The sequence below is a fragment of the Lynx rufus genome, unplaced genomic scaffold, assembly GCF_022079265.1.
Source record: "Lynx rufus isolate CCGP_SWC_20201006 ecotype Redwood Valley unplaced genomic scaffold, mLynRuf1.p SCAF_2, whole genome shotgun sequence".
Classification (NCBI taxonomy): domain Eukaryota; kingdom Metazoa; phylum Chordata; class Mammalia; order Carnivora; family Felidae; genus Lynx; species Lynx rufus.
Window position 1 is genome coordinate 110,459,463 of NW_025814834.1, and position 18,718 is coordinate 110,478,180.

Below are 18,718 nucleotides of genomic sequence, written 5' to 3' on the forward strand. Positions count from 1 at the left end.
GTATGTAATGGAACACCCAGTTTCAAGAGCTTGCTAGAGAACTCAACAGACTCAGTGACACAGTAGTACTGACAGCTATAATTTACTATAGCAAAAGGGCACAAAGCAAAATAAGCTAAAGGAAAGGGCAAACGGGGCAAAGACCAGGGAAGGTGAGGGCTAGCTCCTAAGGATCTTTTTTAAATAAAGTCATAGGAGACCTTTAATTCCCCCCAACCCCAGAAATCAGTTATGACAACACCAGGAAAAACTGGAAACTCTGCACTGAGGGTTTTTATTAGGGACTGATCAATACATACCCTCTGCCTAGCATACACCAAAATTCCTAACTCCCAGAAGAAAAGCAGCTATTCAGCACAAACTATACTGTTTGTATAAGCAGTTTAGGCACAGCGAGCATTCTTATCAGTTAGGCAGGTATGGACCCTGGTAAGTTCTCAGATGCTAGCCAAGGGTGGATCTTTTAAGTAGTTCTTTCTAAGGATATGCAGTGAGGCCTACCATGTTAACTCTTCTCCACAAGCAACAACAAGAAATACACAGGTTTAAAGAAACTGCACAAAGCAATAATATGAAGTGTTTTGTTGGGCACACAAGATACAATAATATAACTTATATAACAGTAACAGCACAAAGGGGAAGAATGGTGTTATATAAAAGTGTTTGCATACCACAGTAATTAAGATGGTATCAACTCAAACTATAATGATTTTTTGGTTTTTGTTATTTTTTTTTTAAGTTTATTTATTTTGAGAGAGAGAAGGAGAGAGAGAAAGCATGCAAGGGCAGAGGAGGGCAGGGGGGGTAGGGAGAGAGAATCCCAAGCAGGCTCCACACTGTCAGCACACAGCCTGATATAAGGCTTAATCCCATGAACTATGAGATCCTGACCTAAACTGAGATCAAGAATAAGATGCTTAATCCACTGAGCTACCCAGGTGCCCCCAAACTACATTGTTTTAAGTTATTAATTTTAATATCCAGAGCAACTGGTAAAAATAAACTTTATAAAAGCGGCAAAAGAAATAAAATTAAATTAGCATACTAGAAAATATCTAACACAAAAGAAAGCAGTAATAGAAAAATGTGGTACAAAATGGATACAACACATAAAACACAAATATAAACAAAGTAGCAGATGTAATTCTACTCATATGTAATTACATTAAATATAAGTGGAATGAACAAACCATTTACAGGATAGAGATTCACACAGTAGATTAAAAAAACATGATCAGGTGGGACGCCTGGGTGGCTCAGTCAGTTGAGCATCTAACTTCAGCTCAGGTCATGATCTTACAGTTCGTGACTTTGAGCCCTGCATCGGGCTCTGTACTGACAGCTCAGAGGCTGAAGCCTGCTTCAGATTCTGTGTCTCCCTCTCTCTCTGTCCCTCCCAGCTTGTACTCTGTCTCTCTCTCTAAAATAAACATTAAAAAAATTAAAAAGGAAAGAGAAGAGAAGAGAAGAGAAGAGAAGAGAAGAGAAGAGAAGAGAAAAGGAAAAGAAAAGAAAAGAAAAGAAAAGAAAAGAAAAGAAAAGAAAAGAAAAGAAAAGAAAAAACATGATCGGGGCGGGGCGCCTGGGTGGCTCAGTCGGTTAAGTTTCAGCTTAACTCTTGGTTTCAGCTCAGGTCATGATCTCATGGTTTTGTGAGTTGGAACCCCATGTTGGGATCTGTGCTGGCAGTGCAGAGCTTGCTTGAGATTCTCTCTCTCCCTCTCTCTCTGCCCCTCCCCCATCAGCACTAACATATAAATAAACTTAAAAAAAATAATAACATGATCCAACCATATGCTGGCCACAACTTTAGATTCAAAGACAAAACTGAAAGTAAAAAGATGGAAAAAAATATACCACGCAAGCAGTAGTCAGAAAAGATCTACAGTGCTATACTAATAGAAGACAAAAGAGAATACAAAAATTGTTAGAGACAAAGGAGAACACTTATAATGAAAACATGGCCAGTTCATCAATTATAATTACTATAATATAGTATATACTATATTATAGTAATTATAAATATGTATGCACGTAACAATAAACTCAATATACAGGAAGAAGAAAATTACAGAATTGAAAGGAGAAATAGATCATTCAAAAATAATTGCTGCAGATTTCAATGCCCAATTTTCAACAATAGATAAACAGAAAAATCAGTGAGAAAACAAGATTTGAATAACACTAAAACTTCCACGGAAACTCAACCCCAAAACACATTCTTCAGAAATGCACACAGAACCTTTTTGCAAAACACACCATGTTAGTCAATAAAACTAATCTCAGTAAGTATAAATGGACTGAAGTTATATGAAGTCTGTTCCCTGACAACAATGCAATGAAATCAGAAACAGAAGGAAATTTGGGAAATTCACAAATATGTGAAAATAAAACACCACACTCCTTAAGAATCAATGGATCAAAAAAGAAATCATGAGGAAATTAGAAAATGCTTTGAGATAAATGCAAATGAAAACAAAATATACTGACACTTACTAGATGCTCCTGAAGTACAACTTAGAGATAAATTTCTAACTGTAAATGTTCATATTGAAAATGAGAAGGATCTCAAATTAGTAACTTAAACTTCTACCTTAAGACCCTAGAGAAAGAAGAGCATTTGAAACCCAAACAAGCAGAAGGAAAGAAACAATAAGGATTAGAGTGGAAAATTAGCAAACATTTAGCTAGACTACCCAAGAAAAAAAAAGACACAAATAACTAAACTGAGGTATTAAAGATAGAGCATTATTACCAACCTTACAGAAATGAAAAGAATAAGATAATACTATGAACAACTGTATTTCCAATAAATTGGGTCACCTGGATGACACAAATTACTAGAAACTACCTAAACCAACTCAAGAAGGATCTGAATTCAATATAAAAATTAATGAGATTGAATTAGAAATGAAAATCTTTCTGCAAATAAAAGTCCAAACCACATGCCTTCAAACATTTAAGAAAAAAACTACCACTATTAAAAGAGAGAGAACTAGAGAAAGAAAGAGAGAACTGAAGCCAGTATTACTGATTACTGATAAACCAGACAAAAACATTACAAGACAACTAGATCCCCAAGTGAACAGATATAAAAATCCTCAAGAAAATACTAGCAAACCTAATCCAGAACATTAAAAAAAAGGGGGGGGATTACACACTGCAAACATGTGGGATATATTCCACAAAAGGTAGGGTTCAGCATACAAAAATCAATGTAATAAATAACATTAAAAAAGGACCAAAACATCATCTCAATAGACACAGAAAATGCATCTGCCAAAATCTAACTACCTTAAATACTTGAAAGACTAGAAAGATAAGGGAATTCCATCAAGGTGATAAAGGTCATCCATGAAAAACCCCACAGCTAACATCATACTTAATGGCGAAAGACCAGATGCATGCCCCCTTAAGATTAGAAACAGATGGCCAGTCTTACTACTCCTTTTTAATACTGTACTGGATACAGGACTAAAAGCACTCCTGTTTTTATAGAAAAACAAATAACACATAATTTTACTCATATGTGGAAGTTAATAAGCAAAACAAATGAACAAAGGAAAAAAAGAGAGACAAACCAAAAAACAGACTACAGAGAACAAACAGATGGTTACCAGAGGGGAAGTGGGAGGGGATGGATGAAATAGGTGAAGGGAACTAAGAGTACACTTTAAATTCTTTTTTTTAATGTTTATTTATTTGTTTTTGAGAGAGAGTGTGCAAGTGGGGGAGGGACAGAGAAAGAGGGAGAGAGAGAATCCCCAGCAGGCTCTGCACTATCAGCACAGAGCCAGACATGGGGCTTGAACTCACAAACTGTGAGATCATGATCTGAGCGGAAATCAAGAGTCAGATGCTTAAGCAAATGAGCCACCAAGGCACCCCAAGAGTATACTTCTCTTGATAAGCAAAGAAATATACAGAATTGTTCAATCATTACACCGTACACCTGAAACTCATTTAACACTGCATGTTAACTATACTGGAACTTAAATAAGATTTTTTAAAAGTCACATAAAAAAATAAAATAAATTCCATTTATAGTATCAAAAAGAATAAATTACTTAGGAATATACTTAAGAAAAATAAGTCTTGTATACACTGAAAACTATAAAACATTATTGAAAAAAATTGAAGATCTAAATGTATGGAAAGGCATCCCATGGTCATAGATGAAAGACAATATTGTTAAGATGGGAATATTCCCAAAGTGATCTACAGATTCCACGCAATCTGTATCAAAATTCCATTGGCCTTTTTTTTTTTTTTTTGCAGAAATAGAAAAGCTAATTCTTTTTTAAAAAAATTTTTTTAATGTTTATTTATTTTTGAGAGAGAGAGACAGACAGAGGGTGAGAAGGGGAAGGGCAGAGAGAGAGGCAGACACAGAATCCAAAGCAGGCTTCAGGCTCTGAGCTGTCAGCACAGAGCCCAACATCGGACTTGAACTCACAAACCGCAAGATCATTACCTGAGCGGGAGTCAGACACTTAACTGAGCCACCCAGGCGCCCCCAGAAAAGCTGATCCCTAAATTTGTACAATCCCCAGAAAAGCTGATCCTTAAATTTGGAAGTACAAGAGGCCCTGAAGAGCCAAAACAATATTGCAAAAGAAAAACAAAGTTAGAATATTCACACACCCTGATTTCAAAGCCCACTACAAAGCTATAGCAATCAAAACAATGGTAATACTCACATAAGAATAGAGACTGGTGGAATAGAACTGAATCCAGAAATAAACCCAAACATCTACAGTCAAATGATTTTTGACAAGGTTGCCAAGATAACAGTGAAAGAACAGTCTTTATAAAAAAAATTTTTTAATGTTTATTTTTGACAGAGAGAGAGAGAGAGAGAGACAGAGACAGAGCATGAGCGGGGGAGGGGCAGAGAGAGAGAGGGAGGCACAGAATCCGAAGCAGGCTCCAGGCTCTGAGCTGTCAGCACAGAGCCCAATGCGGGGCTCGAACTCACAGACCGCGAGATCACGACCTGAGCCAAAGTCGGACGCTCAACTGACTGAGCCACCCAGTTCTGGCAGTTCACTGGCACTGAACAACTGGATATCCACACGCCAAAGCCTTAAGTTGGACTCCCACCTCATATAGTATGCAAAAAATTAATTCAAAATCGATCAAATACATAAATGTAAAAGCTAAATCCAAAAAAACTCTCAGAAGGGAACAAAGGTATAAATTTTCATGACCTTGGATTAGGCAATAGTTTCTTAAATGTGACCCTACAAGCACAAGCAACAAATGGACTTCCTCAAAATTAAACATTTTTGTGCATCAAAGGACACTCTCAAGATAGTGAAAAGACAACTCACAGACTGGGAGAAAATATTTGCTAATTATATACTTGATAAGGGTCTAGGATACAAAATATATAAGGTCTCTATAATAAAACAACTAACCCAATTATAAAATGGGCAACAGATTTCAAAAGACATTTCTCCCAGATATAAAATGGCCAATAAGCACTTGAGAAGATGCTTAATATTAACAGTCATCAGGGAAATGCAAATCAAAACCACAATGGCATCCTACTAATTCACACCCAGTAGTATGGCTATAACCAAAATGACAGACAATGACAAGTGTTGGTGAAAATGTGGAAACACTGAAACTATATGAATCACTATTTCAATTCTTAGGTATATATCCAAGAATACTAAAAACATATAACCACACAAAAACGTTTACACTAATATTCAATGCAGCATTACTTAGAAGAGACAAAAAGATAATATAATTTACTCAAGATCATACAGCTGGGCAAAGTTAGGACCCAAATACCCACTTCTTATTTCTCACTTAAACTTTCTAGAATACTATGTGTCACTCCAGTTCACCTTTCAAGAAAATGGCTAGCATAGGAAATTCTCCTACCATACATATAGACACAGAGAATGTCATAAAATGGTCGAGAAGAATTTATTCAGTATATTGTCTTTCTACAAATTTAAATTCTCAACTGCCTTTTTCAATTTTTAAATTAAAATGTTGAAGACAAATCTTGACTAACCTCCAAAATAAAGTATTCTGAACACAAAATTTTTTCCATTTAAATCAATAACATCTTTTCAGGAAAAACAGTTAATTCCCCAAACCACAAATTAAATAAAAAAGGCATCAGTCTAATGGAAAAGCAGTTCAAGGCTGCATTTATAAAAACAACTATGGGGATGCCTGGGTGGCTCAGTATGTTAAGCATCCTACTCTTAATTTCTGCTCAAGTCATGATCTCATGGTTTGTGGGTTCAAGCCCTGCTTCAGGCTCTGCACTGAGAGCGAGGAGCCTACTTGGGATTCTTTCTCTCCCTCTCTCTCTCTCTACCCCTCCCCTGCTCACACTCTCTCTCCCAAATAAATAAAACAGTCAATAAATAAACAGTTCAGTACTTTTACCAATATTCTGAGGTTGAAATTGGCAAAAACATCAAAATATATAAAATTAAAGGTACAAGTTAGTAGGAAAAGTTAAACAAAGGTGAATCACATCTGTACCTGAAAGTTCTTATCTACAACCTATTTTAATTTTTGTCATTTTGACATTTATTACCATAGACTGATTTTGCCAGCTTTTCATATTAATTCACAGAAGACATACGCTTTTGTATTTATTTTCATTCAATATCTGTTACAGCTCTGAGATTCTTCCACATCATCTGTATGAGTATTTTGCTCATTTTCATTGCTGTGTAATACTCCATTATGTGACTATATCTCAATTAATTCACCTACTCTACTATTGATGGACATAAAAGTTTCCAGTTTTTGACTATTACAAACATAGGCTCTACAAACCTCCTTGAACATAACTTTTAGTGAACATAAACACATATTTCTGTTGGATATATACCAACAGAAGGAATTGCTAGGTCACTAAGACACACACATAGTTAACTTTAGCATATATGGCCAAACACTTTCTTAGAGTAGCTGTCAATCTATATCCTCCCACCAGCAACGTATGAGAGTTCCAGTTCTTCCACCTCCTCACCAACCCTATTAGTCATTCTGGTGACGATGTAATATCTCACTAGTTTTAATTTATACTTACCTCATGGCCAATAATGTTGAGTATCATTTCAGAATGGCATAATGAATTTAAAAAGCATGATCCTATTATACAGCATCTATAAGATCTAAGGACATGATAGGCTAAAAGTAAAAGGACAGAAAGATATCCCATGCAAATAGTAACCAGGAGAGAGCTAGAGTGGCTACACTAATATCAGACAAAACAGACTAGAAGTCAAAACTGTTATAAGACACAAAAAAGACATTAAATATTGAGAAAATGGTCAATTCATTAAGAAGATATAACAATTATAAACATACATACACCAAACAGCAGAGCTCCAAAATATATGAAGCATGAACAGAATTAAAAAAGAGAAATACATACCTACACAGTAACAATAGAAAACTCAATACCCCACTTTCAATAACAGAGCAACCATTCAGATCAGTAAGGAAATACAGGACTTGAACACTATAGGCCAACTGGACCTACCAGACCGATACAGAACACTCAATCCAAAAACAGTACAATACATAGTCTTCTCAAGTCCACATGGAACATTTTTCTGAATAGATCATATGTTAGGCCACACACAAAAAAAATCTTAATAATTTAGTAAGATTAAAATCAGACAAAGTATTTTTCCAATCATAGTGGAATGAAACTAGAAATTAACAGCAAAAGGAAAACTGGAAAAGTCATAAAGAAGTGGCAATCATACAGTAAATTCTTAACCAATGTTTCAAAGAAGAAATCACAAGGGAAATTAGAAAATATCTTGAAAAAGATGAAAATGAAAACACAACACACCAAAACTCATAGGATATGGCAAAAACAATGCTAAGAGAAATTTAGAGCTATAAATATTTATGTCAAAAAAAATTTCAAAACAACCTAACTCTACATCTTAATTAGTAAAGCAAAAACAAACTAAGCCAAAAGCTTACAGAAGGAAAGAAATAATAAAGGTTAGATCAGAGATTAAAGAGAGAAGAGAAAAACAATAAAGAAAATCAATAAGACCAAGAGCTGGCTCTTTGAAAAGATAAACCATTAGTTAGAATAAGAAAAACAGAAAAGATTCAAATAAATTAAAATCAGAAAGAGAACATTACAGGAATAAAAAGGACCATATCAGAGCAGCATGAACAACTGCATATGAAAAACTATATAACAGAGGTGAAATGGAAAAATTTCGAGAAACATAAAACCTACCAAGAATGAATAATGATTAGGAAATCTAAACAGACCTATGATTAGTAAAGATAATGAACCAGTAATCACAAAGTTCCTGACAAGAAAAGCCCAGGACCAGATGGTTGCACTAATGAATTTTATCAAACATCGACACATGGTTTCTTCTGAAACAATTCTTCCAAATTCTGAAACATTCCAAAAAAATTGAAGAGTAAGGAGCATTTCCTAACTCATTGGACGAGGACAACATTACCCTAATACCAAAGCCAAACAAAGACATTTAAAAGAAAACTATCGGACAATTATCTCTTATGAATATTGATGCAAAATACCTCAACAAAGTACTAGCAGACCAAATTCAGCAGCATATTAAAAGGATTATACACCATAACACAGTGGGATTTGTTGCTGAAAGGCAAAGATAGTTCAATATATGAAAAAATCAATGTAACAGGTCACATTAGCATAATGAAGAGGGCAAAAAACACAAGATACACTCAATTGATGCAGAAAAAGCATCTGACAAAATTCAATACCCTTTCATGATAAAAAACACTCAACAAACTACCAATAGGAGGAAACTTCCTAAACGCAATAAAGAGCATATAAGAAAAGCCTACACCTAACATCACACTTACTGATGAAAGACTTTTCCTCTAAGATTTACCATCTTCAGATTAGGAACAAGACATAAATGCCCACTTTGCCACCTCAGTTCAACACAATACTGGAAGTTCCAGTGAGAGCAATTAGGCAAGAAAATAAATGATGAGCATCCAGATAGAAATGAAAGAAGTAAAATATCTCTGTTTGAGATGACACGATCTTATATATAGAAATGTCTAAAGATTACACACATACAAACAAATTCACCAAAGTTGCAGGATACAAAATCAATACACAAAAATCAGTTACATCTCATTACATAATGAATAATCTGAAAATGAAATTAAGAAAATAATTCCACTTACAACAGCATCAAAAAGAGTAAGATATCTCGGAATTAACCTAACCAAAGAGGTGAAAAACCTGTACAATGATACACTGCCAGAAACGCTGCCAAAAGAAATTTAAAATATATAAATAAATGGAAACATATCCCATGCTCATGGATTACAAGACTTAACACCATTAATATGTTGATACTACCAATGTGACCTACAGATTCAATGCAATCCTTATCAAAATCTCCATGACATTTTTTGCAGAAAAGAAAAATCCACCCAAAAGCTCATATAGAAATCTCAAGGAACTCCAAATAACCAAAGCAATCCTGAAAAAGAACAAACCAGAGAATGTACACTTTCTGATTTCAAAACTTACTACAAAGTTACAGTAATTAAAACAGTGTGGTACTGGTGTAAAAGACACACAGACCAATGAAAAAGAGTCCAGAATTAATCCCTTGCATATATATGGTCAAAAGATTTTTGACAAGGATGACAAGACTATTTAATAGAGAAGGACAGTTTTGTAAACATATGGTGATGGGAAAACTGGATATCCTTATGCAAAAAAATGTAGACTGAACCTTACACCAAACACAAAAATTACCTCAAAATAGATCACAAACCTAAATGTAATAGTGAAAACCATAAAACTCTTCAAAGAAAATAGAAAGGAGAAGCTTCATGACATAGAATTTTTGCAACAATGCCTTAGATGTGACACCAAAAGCACTGTCAACAAAAAGATAGATTAATTGGAGTTCATCAAAATTTAAAACTTCTCATGGATGAACCTGGAAGGTATTATGTTAAGTAACATAATCCAGTCATGTAGAATACTACACGATTCTATTTTTATAAGGTATCTAAAACAGTCAAATTCATAGAAGCAGAGAATAAAATAGTGGTTTCCAACGACTGATAGGTGGGAAAAATGGGAAGTTGTTATTAAATGGGTATAAAGTGTCAGTTATTCTACACGCCTACGTTCTAGAGATCTGTTGTACAACACAGTTCCTATAGCTAATGATATGGTATTATACCCTTAAGCATTCCTTCCACTACCAAAGAAAGGAGACATAAGGAATCTTTGGAAAGTGCTGGATATGTCTATCACCTTAATTGTGGTAGTAGCACGGGTACCTGTATATGTCCAAACTAATAAAATTATACAACACCAAATAGATAGTTTTTTTATATCAATTATACCTCATTAAAGCAGTTAAAAAATTTTAAAACTTCTGTGCATCAAAAGACACAGTCAACAATTAAAAGGCAATCCACAGAATGGGAGAAAATATTTAAAAATCATTGATCTGAGAAGAGGTTAATGTCCAGAATAAATTCTCACAATTCAACAACAAAAAACAAATAATGTGATTAAAAAATGAGCACAACAGGGCGCCTGGGTGGCTCAGTCGGTTAAGTGTCTGACTTTGCTCAGGTCATGATCTTGCGGTCTGTGAATTCAAGCCCCACGTCAGGCTCTGTGCTGACGGCTCAGAGCCTAGAGCCTGCTTCAGATTCTGTCTCCCTCTCTCTCTGCCCCTCCCCTGCTCATGCTGTCTCTGTCTCAAAAATAAACACTAAATAAATAAATAAATAAATAATAAAAAATAAAAAAATAAAAATGAGCACAAGACTTGAATAGACATTTCTCCAAAGATGATATAAAAATGGCCAATAGAATATGAAAAGATGCTTAACATCACAAATCATTAGGGAAATAAATTCCAACTAAAACCATAATGAAATACCATATCACACCCATTACGATAACTACTATCAAGGGGCACCTGGGTGGCTCAGTTAGTTCAGCATCCAACTCTTGATTTTGGTGCAGGTCATGATCCCAGAGTCATGAGGCCACAGGATCAAGCCAAGACCCGCATCTGCCTCTGGGCTGACAGTGCAGACCCTGCTTAGGATTTGCTCTCTCCCTCTCTCTCTGTCCCTCCTCTGCTTGCATGTGGATGTGGTGCACATATTCTTTCTCCTTAAAATAAACAAATAAACTTAAAGCAAAACATAATAAAGGTTGGCAAAGATGTGAAGTAATTGAAACTCTTCTGCACTACTGGTGGGAATGTAAAATGGTGCAGTCACTTAGAAAAACATTATGGCAGTTCTTCAAAAAATAAAAAATTAAGGGGCACCTAGGTGGCTTAGTCAATTCAGCATCCAAATCTGGATTTTGGCTCAGGTCACGATCTCACAGTTCGTGACGATGAGCTCCACATCGGGCTCTGTGCTGATAGAGCAGATCCTGCTTGGGATTCATTCTCTCTCGCTCACTCACTCTCTCTCTCTCCCTTCCTTCCCTCTCCCTCTCCCTCTCTCCCTCCTTCACTCTCTCAAAAATAAATCAACTTCCCTATCAAAATAACACCAGCATTCTTCACAGAGCTAGTACAATCCTAAAATTTGTATGGAACCAGAAAAGACTCTGAATAGCCAAAGCAATCCTGAGAAAGAAAACTAAAGCTGGGGGCATCACCATCCTGGACCTCAAGATGTATTACAAAGCTGTAATGATCGACACAGTATGGCACTGGCACAAGAACAGACACTCACATCAATGGAACAGAATAGAGAATCCAGAAATGGACCCACAAACGTATGGGCAGCTAATCTTTCACAAAGCAGGAAAGAATATCCAATGGAATAAAAACAGTCTCTTCAGCAAGTGGTGCTGGGAAAACTGGACAGCGACATGCAGAAAAACGAATCTGGACCACTTTCTTACACCATACACAAAAATAAACTCAAAATGTATGAAAGACCTAAATGTAAGACAGGAAGCCATCAAAATCCCTAGGGGAAAGCAGACAAAACCTCTTTGATCTTGGCCACAGCAACTTCTTACTCAACATGTCTCTGGAAGCAAGAGAAACAAAAGCAAAAATGAACTACTGGGACCTCATCAAAAATAAAAAGCTTCTGCACAGCGAAGGAAACAATCAGCAAAACTAAAAGGCAACTGACAGAATGGGAGAAGATATTTGCAGACAACATATCAGATAAAGGGTTAGTATCCAAAATCTACAAAGAACTTATCAGGGGTGCCTGGGTGGCTCAGTCAGTTGAGCCTCCAACTTTGGCTCAGGTCATGATCTCATGGTTTGTGGGTTCAAGCTCCATGTTGGGCTCTGTGCTGACAGCTCAGAGCCTGGAGCCTGCTTCGGATTCTGTGTCTCCCTCTCTCTCTGACCCTCCCCCATTCATGTTCTGTCTGTCTCTGTCTCAAAGATAAATAAACATTAAAAAAAAAAAAAAGAACTTATCAAACTCAACACCCAAAAAACAAATAATCCAGTGAAGAAATGGGCAAAAGACATGAATAGACACTTCTCCAAAGAAGACATCCAGATGCCAACAGGCATATGAAAATGCTCAACATCACTCATCATCAGGGAAATACACATCAAAACCACAGTGAGATACCACCTTACACCTGTCAGAATGGCTAACATTAACAACTCAGGCAACAACAGATGTTGGCGAGGATGCGGAGAAAGAGGCTCTCTTTTGCACTGCTGGTGGGAATGCAAACTGGTGCAATCACTCTGGACAACAGTATGGAGGTTCCTCAAAAAATTAAAAATAGAACTACCCTACGACCCAGCAACTGCACTACTAGGTTATTTATCCAAGGGATACAGGTATGCTGCTACGAAAGGACACATGCACCCCAATGTTTATAGCAGCACTATCAATAATAGCCAAAGTATGGAAAGAGCCCAAATGTCCATCAATGGATGAATGGATAAAGATGTGGTATATACACACAATGGAGTATTACTTGGCAATCAAAAAGAATGAAATCTTGCCATTTGCAACAACATGGATGGAACTAGAGGGTATTATGCTAAGCGAAGTCAGTCAGAGAAGGACAAATATCATATGACTTCACTCAAATGAGGACTTTAAGAGACAAAACAGATAAACATAAGGGAAGGGAAACAAAAATAATATAAAAAACAAGGAGGGGAACAAAACATAAGAGACTCTTAAATACAGAGAACAAACAGGGTTGCTGGAGGGGTTGTGGGTAGTGGGATGGAATAAATGGATAAGGGGCATTAAGGAAGACACTTGGAATGAGCAGTGGGTGTTATACATAGGGGATTAATCACTGGAGTCTACTCCTTAAATCATTATTGTACTATATTCTAACTAACTTGGATGTAAACTAAAAAAAAATAAGTAAATAAACTTAAAAGAATTTAAAAATTAAGTTACCATATTATTTAGCAATTTCACTCCCACAAATCCAGAAATTAACTTCTGGGTACATGCCCAAAAGAATTGAAAGTGGGGACTCAAACAGGTATTTGTATACCCACGTTCACATAAGAGCATTATTCACATGAGGCAAAAAGTAAAAGCAACTCAAGTGTCTAGAGGCAGATGAATGGATAAATAAAACATGGTATATACATACAAGGAATATGATTCAGCAGTTTAAAAAAAAGATTTTGACATATGCTATAACTTGGATGAAATTTAAGGACATTTTGCTAAGTGAAATAATCCAGCCAACAAAAAGTATAATTCTACTTATAAAAGGTACCTAGAAAAGTCCAATTCATAGAGACAAAGTAGAAGGTGGTTGCCAGGGACTGGGGGAAAAGGAGGAGTTGTTGCTTAATGGGTATGCAGTTGTAGCTTTACAATATAAGAAGAGGCCAGGAGATGGCTAATGGTGATAACTGCATGACAATGCAAATGTACTTAATGTCACTTAACTGTGCACTTAAAAATAATTAAAATGGTAAATTTTATAACAATTCTAAAAATACAAAAAAAAAAAACCCTCACTTTTTGCAAAATCCAAACAAGACAAATCTAGAATTTACCGACACTACACTGTGCTTTACTTCAAGTGCAACCATTTACTTTTAAAATATAGGTGTTCTTCACTTTGTCCTTTACATGATCTACAGCTGACCCTTGAACAACATGGGGCTATGGGCACTGACCCCTCCCCATGCAGTCAAAAATCTGTGTTATAACTTTTGGCTCTCTAAAAACTACTAATAGCCTACTGTTGACTAGAGAAACCTTACCAATAACATGAACAGTAGATTAACACATATTTTGTATGTTACATACACTATATGTTATATTCTTATAATAAAGTAAGCCAGAGAAAAGAAAAAATCAGAAAGGGGGCGCCTGGGTGGTTCAGTCGGTTGAGGGTCTGACTCTTGATTTTGGCTCAGGTCATGATCCCAGGGTAATGGGATCTAGCCTGGAGTCAGGTTCCACGCTAAGCATGAAGCCTGCTTGAGATTCATTCATTCTCTCTCTCTCTCTCTCTCTCTCTCTCTCTCTCTCTCTCTCTTTCTTTCTGCCCCTCTTCCCTGCTCATGTGCTCTCGCTCTCTCTCAAATAAAAAAATAAACAAAAATGACAATAATAAAAAAAGAAAATCATAAGGAAAATACATTTACAGTACTGTATGGAAAAAATCCACCTATAAGTAGATTCATGTAGTTCAAACTCATGATGTTCAAGAGTCATCTACATTGTACATACTTCCACTTCATGGGCTTTAAGGACCACCACTTAACTGGGGTGCCTGGGTGACTTAGTTAAGCATCCAACTTGCTTTCAGTTCAGATCATGATCTCATGGTTTGAGTTTGAGCCCCACGTGGGGCTCTGTGCTGTCAGCACAGAGCCTACTTGGGATTCTATCTCCCTCTTTCTCTGCCCCTCCCCTACTCGCACACACATGCGCACGCTTTCTTTCTCTCCCTCAAAAATAAACATTAAAAAATTTTCTAAAAAGGACAGCCACTTCATAATTTCTAAAAAGAAAACTTTAGTGTCTGCCTACTATGTATCATGTATACAGTAGTAAAGAAAACAAAGTCCTTGTACTCTTGGGCTTATACTTTAATGACAAAGATATACAAGTAACTACAAAGTATCAAATGAAGAAACAAACCCAGTGAATGAGTAAATAAGTAAATAAAATCTTCAAAAACTGAGAAGGCACCAGCCATAAAGAGTCAAGAGAAAACTCTCAAGGTTAAAGAATGGCAGTTACAAATGCCGAAAAACCTTGGCATGTTCCAGGAACTATAGGAAGGATTATGTGGTTAATACACAATGACACTTTACCTATTGGTCTTCCTCCCAAAACTCATAAACCAAGTAACATGAGAAAAACATATGCCAAAATAAAATTTAAGAGACATGAAATACCTCACCAATATTCCTTGAAACTGTCAAGGTCATTAAAAACAAGGAATGTTTGAGAAACTGTCACAACCTAGAGGAATGAAAGGAATATGAAAACTAAATGTGATGTAGCATCCTGGATGGAATCCTGGGACACAGAAAAAAGACAATAAAATCCAAATAAAATATGGAGTTCAGTTAATAATGAGGTATCAATACTGATTCATTAATTATCACAATCATAATAATATAAGGTTTTTTTCAAAAATATTTTTGAGAGCATGCATGTACAAACACAGGAGAGGGGCAGAGGGAAAGGGAAAGAGAAAATCTCAAGCAGGCTCCATGCTTAGCACAGAGCCCAACGTGGGGCTCAATCCCACAACGATGGGATCATGAACTGAGCTGAAATCAAGAGTTGGGATGCTGAATGAGACACCCAGGTGCCCCAATAATGTAAGATGTTAATAACAGGGAAACTGGTTCTCAGGAAACTGAGAAAGTTCTGTACTCTGTGGAAGTTTTAAGTAAATCTACAACTTTTCTAAACTAAAACACTTATTTTAAAAAAAGAATGAATTGCAAGAGGGCAACAAAAGAAGCAAAAGGTAGTTATAAGGTCACTTAACATCCAGGAAGAGATAATGATGTATTAAAGTGTCATAAGACGGTAGCACAGAAGATGGGAGACAAGAGTTGGATTCAAGGTATATTTTGTAAGACAGAATAAAAAGAACTTTCTGGTTAGATTTCCAGCTAGTATAGAATAAAAAGGTCAGCAAATCCTCTCCTTCAAAAATAAGAACTAAACTGGACAGACTGTCAAAAATAACTATTTTAAGGATTTAGAACTTGCCAAAAGGTAAACAACAAATTGAGAATTATTTATTCATGGAAAACTACCAGAACTTCAGGGAAGGAGTGGGAGTCTACAGACTTCCTACTTGGAGATACTCCCATCACTAGCCCAGGTTGGTCTGCATAAAAACTATTTTTTTTAATTTTTAAAAAATGTTTGATTTATTTTTGAGACAGAGAGAGATAGAGTATGAGCAGGGGAGGGGCAGAGACAGAGGGAGACACAGAATCTGAAGCAGGCTCCAGGTTCTGAGCTGTCAGCACAGAGCCCGACGCGGGGCTCAAACTCACAAACCATGAGATCATGACCTGAGCTGAAGTCGGACACTTAACCAACTGAGCCACCCAGGCACCCCTGCATAAAAGCTTTAAACAAGACAGGCTTGAAATCCAGCAGCTCTGTTGCTAAGGTGCTGACTTAATTTGGAGTGAAAGATGAAAACCTACACTGAATAACACTGTAAATAAAAAGAAAAATAGGGTAAAACAAATGGGGAAAACCAGTAGCTCTGCTAGGAAGAGAACGGTGTCTCAGATGGGGACAGGGGCAAGCCTGCCAGAAATTTAATGGGAAGACCTTGAAAATTAAAGCCATAAAAGTGCTAGATGAACTTTCTAAAAATCCCAGGCTGACTAGAAAAGTATGGGCATGTGTAGACGAGACCCAAGAGGGCCAGGTACAAAGTAAAAATTAAGCCACACCTGGAAACTGCCTTAAATTTGTGCTCTCCAACTCATATACATCCACCAGAAGATGGTCAAAGCCTTACAGCCTTGAAGTATTTGAATGTAACCTCTACCAAACCAATAACTGACCACTAAGTTATGTGGTCACAGGGCAACCCTTAAGAAGTCTAGCTTAAAAAATACAAACAAAAAAACAAAGAAAAATAAGCAAACACAATAGCAAGGAAACAAGCATGGGGAATAAGATATTCTACCAAATAAGGAGAAGCAAATTGGTTTAAAAAAAAAAAAAATCTGGGGGCGCCTGGGTGGCTCAGTCGGTTGAGCTTCCAACTTCAGCTCAGGTCATGATCTCATGGTTCATGAGTTCAAGCCCCACATTGGGCTCTCTGCTGTCAACACAGCCCACTTTGGATTCTCTGTCCCCTTCCCTCTCTCTGCCCCTCTCAAAAGTTAAAAAAACAAAAAACAAAAACAAAAAACCCACATTCCTTGATAAACAAAGGCTGACAGAATATTAAGGAAAGTCTTTAGACTGAGAAGTGACAGATGGGGTAAGGTCAAATCCAACAGACAAAATGAAAAACACTAGAAATGCTAAATAAAAATGTTTAAAAAATTATTAACATTTTTTTCTTCTCTTAAGCTTCTTAAAAAAACATGACTATATAAAGCTAACACATACATACACACACAGCCACATGCCATTCCACCCAATAAAAAAATATATATTCTTTTAAAGCACCCACAGAACATTCACCAAGATGGACCTGGGCCATATCCTGGCCACAAAATAAGTCTCAGCACATTTGAAAGAACTGAAATTAGGGGCGCCAGGGTGGCTCAGTCGGTTAAGCACCTGACTGCGGCTCAGGTCATGATCTCACGGTCCATGAGTTCGAGCCCGCTCAGAGCCTGGAGCCTGCTTCAGATTCTTGTCTCCCTCTCTCTCTGACGCTCCCCCGTTCATGCTCTGTCTCTCTCTGTCTCAAAAACAAATGTTAAAAAAAAACTTAAAAAAAGAAAGAACTGAAATTATACAAACTATGTTTTCTCATCACAATATAAGCAATACAGAAACAATAGAAAGGCAACAAGAAAATCTCCAAACATCTGCAAATAAAACCACATACTTCAAAATAATCAACAGCTAAGACACAAATTCTCAAACAGTTTTTTTAACATATAGAATTAAATGGAACTAAAACATGTAAAACTATGTAGGAGGAAAAATTACAGTATCATGCTGCACTGCTACTGCACCACACCCCCTTCTCCCAACACATGCCCTACCTAACATCCTTTGGGCTCTTGCAAATATGCAAACAGGTAAAAGCAGGAATGAACCCTACGGTGCTGGGCTGGGATTGGAAGTTTCATTATGAAATAATGTTTTTGTTCTAAATATGTACAGATAAAGAAACAGATGTAAATACAGATGTATATGCATGTTTGTGTATATGTATGCACACACATGAACACAAACATGGTTGTACCTATATATACGTGTTATAGTTTTGTCTACTGCAATCTAGGAGCAGTGACATCCTACTCACAATGAGTACACCTGCTAGATGCTGGTTTCTAATCTCCATTAAGAAGATTCTAATCTCCACTAAGAAGTACCAAGGCTCCTTGAAAATATGAGTTATTTCCAGGTATGAATCAGGTAACTGCAAGATGAGCCTGGAACATCTGACTTACTGTGTCAGAAAGAAAGGACACAAAAAGTCACGAAACATGTCAAAAGGACACAGGAACCAGACAGAAGGGACTCTCATTAGCCAAATATGAGACAGTTTGAG

General features: G+C 36.5%; 1 protein-coding gene across 1 annotated transcript in view; it reads right to left on the reverse strand.

The window, feature by feature from the left end:
- Positions 1 to 18,718, reverse strand: part of MAP3K2 (mitogen-activated protein kinase kinase kinase 2) — a 94,418-nt gene that overhangs the window by 39,140 nt on the left and 36,560 nt on the right. The gene's annotated exons all lie outside the window — the stretch shown is intronic.